Raw genomic sequence first — 9,571 nt, forward strand, 5'->3', positions numbered from 1 at the left:
TACAGGGAAGCCCTCCGCCCTGTGGTGCCTGTTCCCCGTGATAGCCCCCTCATCCTCCACCTCGTACTGCATTTATGTGGGTACACGCCTCTGCTCCCCTCCTAGACTGTTACTCCGCAGGGCCAAGGCCCATTTCTTCACCCTCACAGTCCGGAGTGTCTGTTAATACCTTACATATAGTAGGTGCTCAGTAAATTTTGTTTCATTAAGCCGAACAAAAATGAGTTTGTGTTCCACTGACCATGAATTTAAAGCCTGGTTGTTGTTGTTGTTTTTTAATTTTTTTTTTAAGCTTGATTTATTTTTTTTTTTAGTCTAGTTCCACTTTCATTTCACACAGCTGACTTAGCAGCAGCACCTATCAGTTTTAAACTTGGAGATTCTTGTTTGATTAAAAAAATTTTTTATCATAAACATTTAACACAGGGGCCAAGATTTAACTAACAGTTACATACTTATTTGGCCTAACTAGTTCCTTCATCTGTATATTTAATGGTGAGGTGAGGACAATAACAGTTTTTTTCCTAAAAAAAAAAAAAAAACCAAGTTAATAACTAATGTCCCTTTCCTTACTGTTCCCTGCCCATTAAACTTGTGTTTTGAATGATTTAGCCAATCTAACTGCATTTCTAAATACTAGCAAGTTTATTATTGTCTAACAAATTCAAAACATAAATCATTGGCAAATGGTTGAATAACTGTTGTTATAATACAGACCTGATATAATTCTAGCTCGAATCACTTATTTTAGTTTCTGTTCTTAATATTGGGCATAATGGGAATAACTTCCAGTGGAGCTGAAAATGGAGGAACTTGATGGTTATCAAGATCAGGTAAACCTGGGTAGCAGCGCTTAATAATGAATGCGTGACTTACTATAGGCTTTTAAATTTTGGAAGTAGCTTAATACAGGCTTTTAAAACTTGCAGTTCCACACCGCTTCCTGTGTCTAGAGACCGTCTTTGTCTAGAAAACCAGTGGACTAGAGGCATTCCGTGGTCACTTCTACCTTAAATATTCTCGCGTTCTTCTTGACCGGATCAGTTCTATTATAAGGTAAAAACCACCACAAACTTAGCTGCTTAAGACAAAACCCATCTATGATCTTACAGTTCTGCAGGTCAGAAGTCTAGGAGGCTCGCGGGGGTTCTCTGCTCATGGTCTCACAGGCTGACGTCAAGGCGCGGGCCAGCTGGCCCTGTGCAGAGGCTCTGGGAAGAGCCCACGATGCAGCTCGTTCACGCTGTTGGTAGAATGCAGTTAGTTGCAGTTGTAGGACTGAGTCCCTGCTTCCTGGCTGGCAGTCACTGAGTCCTCTCGCTCGGCTCCTTAAGGCCACTTAAAATTCCTCTTGTGGCCTCCTCCATCAACAAAGCCACCATGGCACATGAAATCCTTCTCATGCCTGAATCTTTCTGACTTCCGCCACCAGCCAGAGAAAGCGCTCCACTTTTCAGGAGCCACGTGATTAGACGAGATGCACCTGAAAAACGGCCCTATTTAAGGCCAGCTGTGCCACGCACCACACTCACAAGCATGAAATCTCAACACATTCACGGGGGCTGGGTTTTAGGGAGGGACCTCTTTGAGGATCATTCCAGAAGTTCTGCCTATCGTACTGACCAATGGAATTTCCACCTCAAGCAATCAGTCACTGAGACCCCTCCTGCCAGACAGGAAAATTTCACCCACGCCAGAGATAAGGTTTTTAGAATCACATAAGATTATCTTATTTAATTAAATGGAAGTCTTTTAAAAGTGCCTGTTGGAATTTTATACAATCTTTTCTAAGATTGTTCTGGTCCCTTTTCCTTCACGTCATTTCCTCAGCAAACATTACCTTTTTAGGGAAGTAAAAGGTTAATCACAGATACAATAAGTAGCTTCAAGTAAAAAGAATATTCATATTCATGAGATGTCATTTACAGAAATCTTTTTATGCCTAATCCTCTAAGATATGGGTTAATAAACAATACAATTTTCTTTTGGCTATTTTAATCTGCCACTCATTAAATTTTAGCATTTCACTATTTTATCAGCAGAGTACAGATGTGAGGAGCTGGTATTTGAGAGAGGAAGATGACAATGAAAGTGCAGATCAATGTTCTAGAGCATTTTTTACTTCTGTGGAGTTGGAAGAGTAAAGGAATTGTTAGTTTTGTTTAAATGTTCTGATCTGACTGGTGACTGTTTGAGGTGACAGTTCACTTTCCACTACGTAATGATTACTCATTTTCTCACCTTCACCCCATAAGAGGCATGACAATTGTCATTGTGACCGCAGCAAACCTGGCTTTTCTGGACTTAGGGAACTAGTGCGTCATCAGCAACAATGGACAAAAGAGCCTAAAATCATAATAAGGCCATCACTAAAGAATATAGACTCATCCTTAGAAATGGGTTTCCAAAAGAGGTTTGTAATCACTATAAAAGCAGTTGAGTATCAAGGTAGTCATGGGACTTCTTGACTTTCACCATGAGCTTCTTTACCAATTTATTACTACTTCTATGTTGATAGCATTTTTCTCCCAAGAAGATGTTCTAGTGCCATTTAGTATTTTGTCACTAAGCAAAGCTCCTGCATGGTGAAGAGTCAGAAGAAACAATGCATCGGAATGCATTAGCACAGACCCTGAAGCCAGGAACGCCTTGGAATTCTGGAAGATGTCCTCATGTTAGCCGTCCTCATACCACAGGACACAGTCACCCTGCAGCTGATGACAGGACTCAGCACTTCAGCTCCCTATGAAGAAAAATGCGGTAGAAATAGAAGTGACCTAGGAAGGTTTGATGCACCCTCTTTGTTTTTAGAGATTTACCAGGTGGGCGCTAATGCCTCCGCCTAAATAGTGACCCTGGGAGCCCCAATTTCATATCTGTCTCCCCTTTAATAATAAACTCTAATACTGGATGTGTTTAAATAACATACGATTTACTAAAAATCCAAAATGTCCTCTGCTGCTTTCTTGATCTAAATGTGATTCTAACATAGTACATTTGCAGAGCCCACAAAGACAGAGTCTTTGTGAAACATTTAACATTCATCTATTTAATAATATTTGTTGAGCCTGTGGGCCAGGAGGTTACAAAAGGGATTCTCTGTATCTCTCCCCCAAAACTTCTGGAGGCAATGGAAATTATTAGCCAAAGTTGCTTAACTTGAATTGCCACCTTAATAGGGGTTGATTATTTCAATATCTCTAGAAGAAAATGTTCTCTTAGGATGTTAGGCAATAAGAAGGTGCTGGATAGGCCTTCAGTAGCCATATTTCATTGTGGCCAAATCTGAATTTACAACATCCTAAATGGTATACAATTCCTCAAAAGGAGTAAAATGCACCTCTATTCCTGCCATAGACATTTTTTTGAGCAATTATTCTGCACTTTGTGGAGAGTAAAGAAATGGATCTGCACAATTTTCTAGGTATGATTGTTTAATTTCTCCATCTGTGCAATGTGTTTGAGTTCTATGAAACAGAATAAAGGAAACCTTATTTAAAATGGGGTCTGGAGTCACCTGGGCGGCTCAGTTGGTTAAGCCTCTGACTCTTTGTTTCAGCTCAGGTCATGATCTAGGCTTAGGTCATGATCTCATGGTTTCATGAGTTTCAGCCCCACGTTGGGCTCTGCACTGAGTAGAGCCTATTTGACATTCTCTCTCCCCTTCTTTCTGCTCCTCCCTTCATGCTATCTCTGTCTCTCTCTCAAAATAAATAAACTTTGAAATGGAGTCTGGAGAAAAAGGGGAAGGTCTCACACTCTACCACTTAGTCAATCACAGACACAAACTTGGAAGAATCCTACTTTACTAATTCCACAGGGGGAGGTAGGAAGAATTTCTCCTTGCCCAGCAAAAGGCTCAATCAACAAGAAATACCGTAACTCGGCCAATTAGAAACTGTCATTAGCCTGAACTCTCCATTTCCTCCAGTGGACTTTAGTTCAAAGCAGCCGCTCCCAACTTCTTTCTTCTCTCTATAAAGTTCCTCTCTTTTGATCCCCAGACTTGGCTATGTTTTGCCGCAGCTTGCGTGTCCTAGATTGCAATTCCTCTGCTATTCCCAACTGGCTGTTTTACTTTTAAGGTCGACAGTCCCTACTCTACAGCAATATTAAAAGTAGGTTCCTGAGAAGAATACATGAACCCATCCTCAGAAAGTGCTTAGCACAGCCTCTGGTACCCAGTATGTGCTCATTAAGTTAGATTTATTAAAATGCATCACAATTCACAAAGCGCTTTGTATGTTTTCTCATTTTGCCTCACAATACCCACACAAGGATAAGGAAACTAACTCAGAGTGATTTTGCCAAGGCCACATAATTAGTTAAAAATTGGAAGAAACAGAACTAAAATCCAATGTTCAAAAGTTCTAATTTTACTCTTTCCAAGACCTTGAACTGAAATATAGAGGCATCTTTTCTAACTCTGAAGGGAACTGTTCACGCTTGTACAAATGTGATTGCAATTTCCGAACTATTAATCTTAGAATTAAGATGACACATTTTACTTAGCGAGGATTGTGTTTTCATAACTGAAACAAAAGGTTAAACTGGTAGAAATTCAAACAATTTACTATTTTGGGGATCAACTAAGACAAAAAGAAAAAACCCCAGTGTGTGCACGTGCGCAAGCGCATATGCACGCACACGCTGTGTGTAACGGCAATGTGTTCAGCTGCCAATGACAGAATAAGCAACAAACAGGACTCTAGGCCAGATAGGGATTTGTCTCACAAAGCAAGAAATTTAGACATAGGCAGTCCAAGCTCATGTTTCATTTTTTAAGTTTTTAAAAGGTTTACTTATTTAAGCAGTCTCTGCACCCCAGGTGGGGCTCAAACTCGTGACCCTACGATCAAGAGTGGCCCCGGGCCTCCATATAGTTTCTCGTAACTTCACGAAAGTTTGAAACGGGTGCGTCATGCATGGGATGTTCTTGTTGTGCCATTGTTTTATTGTTGTTTTTGTCTCACGAGTAGAAAACAAATCTAAAACTGGGGTCAAGATTTAAAAGAAACATTTATCTACCCATCTTGAGGTACCTAGGCTGTGTATGTGTGTGTGTGTGTGTTGATATATTGTCATTCCTTGGGAAATATCTAAAGAAGGCATCCAAAACCAGCTTGAAAACACATAGAGGCCATTCATATTTTCTTCCACATAGCACTGGGCTAAGACAAGATGTTTGCTTCATCCACGAGTACTGACTCCCATGAAAACCGAATAAGGAAAAAAAAAAAAACTTAAAAAAAAGGAAGACATTGTGGAGAGTATTAGGCTTGTTATCAGAACTCTTTTAGATCTTTTCTCATTATTGAGGAAGGTTTGTTGAATATATTCTAAAGAGTGAAGTTGGGATAGAGTAAAGCTCATTAATAAAGATGCCAAACTTTTAAATTTTGAGATGTGACTCTGGAGCTATGCTGTGCAGTGGGGCGGCTGCTAGTCACATTCGGCTACTCAAATATAAATTAACTAAAACGAACAATTCAGTTCCTCAGTCACAATACCCACATGTAGCTAGTGGCTACTGTACAGGACAGGACAGATAGAGAACACTTTGACCATTGCAGGAAGTTCTAATGGATGGTATTGGCCTTTTTTTTTTTTTTTTTCTTAAGAAACATTCAAGACCAAAGTGTCTGAATGAGTACAGCCCATCACTCAGAACATTTTTCTAATTCCTCTTTGGAAACTGTCTTCAAAGCTCTACAAGTTACACTAAGAAAACATCTTAAAAAAATTTTTTTTAATGTTTACCTATTTTGAGGGAGAGACAGAGAGAGAGTGGGAGCAGAGGAGGGGCAGAGAGAGACAGGGAGACACAGAATCCAAAGAAGGCTCCAGGCTCTCAGCTGTAAGCGCAGAGCCTGACATAGGGCTCAAACTCACAAACCGTGAGATTGTGACCTGAGCCAAAGTCGAACACTTAACCAACTGAGCGACCCAGGCGCCCTAAGAAAACATCTTATTTCACTTATTATTCTGAGCATATCAAGTGCCTCCTTAACAGCACACTCCAAAGAGCATGCTGCACGTAGGGATTCAAGGAGTAATTAGACACGCCCCTTCTGCTCTAGGCCATGACCTACTAGGAGGAATAAAAAACTAAAATGTAAGATAATAGGTGTATAAATGTAAGTATGTACAATATGCTCTTGGAGCAGAAAGAAACAATTGATTCTAATTAGGACATTAAGAGAATGGCTTTTTTGTAAAGAATTCAAGTAAATGCTACAGAAGCAAGCTAGGGGTTTCAAAGTTTTGCTATGAAATTTTGAAACAAAGGACTGACAAGAAGTTACGTGTTTTGAAGAGGCCATTCCAGTAGGAATTGGCGCAGGTAAAACACTGAAGGCAAGACCAAGTGGCAAGCTATGGCTTGGGTCAGAGGTTGCTGAGAGCCCTTACTAGGTCAATGGCCATGGGAATCTAGAGAGAACATTCAAGAGGTCTGATTCAGAATTCAAAGCTTTAGTTTTGCCTTTACATAACATTGTGCAATTTTTTTTAAAAAGCCATCCTGGGGGTATTCTAAAGAATAAGTTGCACAGATTCAAAACAGTGTTTCAGTATGTTCTATTATTATGAAAACAAATCAAGAGAGTGTGTGTCTATGGATAGATAGATTTTCTAAAGATATAGCCCAAGCTCTTAGCAATTATCTGTAGTTGGGTAGGATCCAGAGTTTATTTTCTTCATTTTGCTAATCTGTACTTCTATCTCTTTCTATAATGACAATGTATTGTTTATGTAATAAAGAAAAGCTATTTTTAAAAATAATTTTAAAAAGCCACAGTCATTAAACCTAAGGAAGAGTTTTAACAATGTTCTTCACAATGTCAACATGGCTAAAATAGTTTCTTTCACCAAGTTTACTACTTTAGGACAACACTTAACTTGAAATGTGGAAAGGATATTTTCTTTAAAAAAAAAAAGTTTACTATTTCACAGCTATACTTTCTATAATTAAGGTTATTAGTTATAAAGCACTCTTTAAAAACCTGTCAGAATTTGCTTTTGTATTGTTCACTAGATTAGTATTGTTCGGTGTAATTATAATAGAATGTTACCTATAATTAGATCTTCCCTTACCTTGTAATTTGGTCCTTCCTTTTCTTCCATGGAAATAACCAGTTCTCTAACCTCCCCACTCTTCAAACTCCTATTCCCCATAGGTATAATTAATGGGCTTGGTTTTCTATCTGGATTTAGGAAGGCGAAATGTTTCTCTGCCTCACTCCCAGTTTTTTCAAGGCTAGTGAGTTTATACTTGGACACCATGACTGTTGCACTTCTGGTTGACACTTGCATAGCTGAAAAGCATCATCTTCACACCTTTGTACAGAACAGCCAGAGCGTGTCCTGATCCACAATCCTCTCTCTCCCACCTGGGCCCTAGAGGCATTTTGGTGGCGTTTCGGAGGTTGGGAATGTGCCTCTCGAGCCCACTAGTTCCCTGGGAGCCATCACTCTGAAGGTTTCCAGCAGCCCCTAGCCTGTCTCCAACCCCGCATCCTAGAGTTCATGCTCATGAAGAAGAAAAGGTGTTTTGACTGGAGAGCAATGTACTTAATAGGACGTAAAAGAAAATATCGACGATTTATGATTTGGGGTATGTAACTCACAGGTGAATTAACCAGTGGATGTTTAGAGATGGATCATATTGGTGCAGTAGCAGAAATTAACATTTCCGACTTGCCTTGTTTTGCCAATATTTAGGCATTTTGTTCTATTGAATGGGACTACATGTACAGACACACTTTTATTTAGTCTCACACATGAAAAGAGAAAGCATAAGGCATGTAATCAAGTGGTTTCTCATCCAAGCATTTTTATCACAAATGACTAAATCTAGTTGAAAACGTTAAGAAAGGATACTTTCCCCCTCTAGTATTTGTTTTACCAACCTAGCTTGGCAGCACAGAATATCTTGAATTGTGGTTAAAATAAAAGCTTCCCTTTATAAAACAACATCTGAGGTGTTTCCATATCAAAAGATCAACAAGCTGACCTCAAAGTAGGATGTGATTGTATGTTCCTCTCTATAGGATGACTATTTCAGAGGTTTAAGAAAGAAAGAAAATCCTGGAAAAGAATCCAAGAAAAACAGAAAGGAGAATGCTTCAAAGTGATGTTTGTATACATCATTTGCCTCCAAGGCTAATTAGTACAGAAGTACTTTTTCCTGACTATATGGCACTTAACATTTAAATTGGTGATGACAGCAACTATATTAAAACTAGAAAGCCTTTCTATAAATGAAACTCAGAATCTACAATTTAGAAATTAATTGAATACTGTTATTTTCATTACATTGGTTGCTTCAAATCTGCTTGCTACAAATTGAAAAAACATGCAACTTCTGCACTTTAAACTAGTACTTAGTTATGCTAATAATTCTGAATTATGTAAAACAACAGATAACCCAAACATCATCTTTGGCTTTGTTTCAGATATATTTTTGGTTTTTATATTTGGATCTGGGCATCCTTTATCTGAAAATTCACTCAACCTCAAATAAAACAACAAAGGCACAACCTAAAAATCTGAAGACTCGAATGCCAAGAAATTGCCTGTTTTTAATAGGCAATACAGCCCATTCTTACTCTCTCCCTTCTCTTAGATCTGCAGGTGTCTCCGCGGCTCCAGTAGACTGAGAAAAGAAAAAGGAGGGGGCGACAAGGAAAGGAAACTGCCTTTGTGTGGGGGGTGGGGGAGGTTGTAATATTATGATTTAAAAAGCTTTCCTTTTCGGTTTGAAAGTTCTTTCCCATATTAATGATCTGACATTAAGGAATATGAGTCTGAGCAGCAGCGGAGTTTGAGCCTGTCCATCTGTAACTTATAAAAGGAAAGGAACAAAGCAGGGATAGGAGGCAGGAAAGGGATGCAGGCAGAGAGCGAGATGTAGGCGCGTGGGGACGGGAAGGGAGAGGCGGATTTGGCAGTCAAAGGGGGGACGAGAGGAACAGGAATGGAAAGTGTGGCCTGGCCGTCCAGCGCTGTGGTGGAGAAGGTGGAGCCCACGACGTCTCACTTCCCCCCACCCCCAGGTTTTTCCTTTGTAGGTGGGGGCGCTCAGGGCATCTGGAAACGATCGGTGGGATCGTTTCCTTAAGAAAGGAAAGGCTGTCGCCGGAGGATGCGCAGGCTCGAGACCGCCTCTCCTGGAGCCAGGGACGGCAGTGACAGGCAGTGTGACCCTAAGGCTTTGTGGACACTAGGGTCGGGGGGAAGTGGAGAAGGGAGAGGAAAGGCCACCAGTCGGATCCCGCGGGTCCGAAAGCCCAAGGTCAGGGCTGTCCATGTAGGATATGTAGCCGCGCCTGCCCCGCCCTAACCAGCGCCACTCGGGCGCTCTCTATCCCGGCCCGACCCTCTGCAGACCTGCGCTAGTCCCCCAAGCCCAGACCCTCTAGGCAGACCCCTCCTCGCCTTGCCTGGCGACAGTCGGCAAACAACATGGCGGCCCGGCGTCGGCCGCGGCGCCTCCTCTCCCAACCCCCGAGAATGGCTAGGCCGGCAGCGGCGGGCGCTCGGACCAGCAACCCGCGAGCCCCGGGCGGGG

The 9,571-nt window shown here is 41.0% G+C and overlaps 1 long non-coding RNA gene across 1 annotated transcript; it reads right to left on the reverse strand.

The window, feature by feature from the left end:
* Positions 1-296: 296 nt before the first annotated feature.
* Positions 297-1,242, reverse strand: LOC115285685. The gene is made up of 2 exons (XR_003905649.1): positions 1,111-1,242; positions 297-524 (listed from the first exon to the last, which is right to left on the reverse strand). It is a non-coding gene; the product is annotated as an uncharacterized LOC115285685 (long non-coding RNA).
* Positions 1,243-9,571: the final 8,329 nt, after the last annotated feature.

Source organism: Suricata suricatta, chromosome 2 (assembly GCF_006229205.1).
Source record: "Suricata suricatta isolate VVHF042 chromosome 2, meerkat_22Aug2017_6uvM2_HiC, whole genome shotgun sequence".
Taxonomy (NCBI): Eukaryota; Metazoa; Chordata; class Mammalia; order Carnivora; family Herpestidae; genus Suricata; species Suricata suricatta.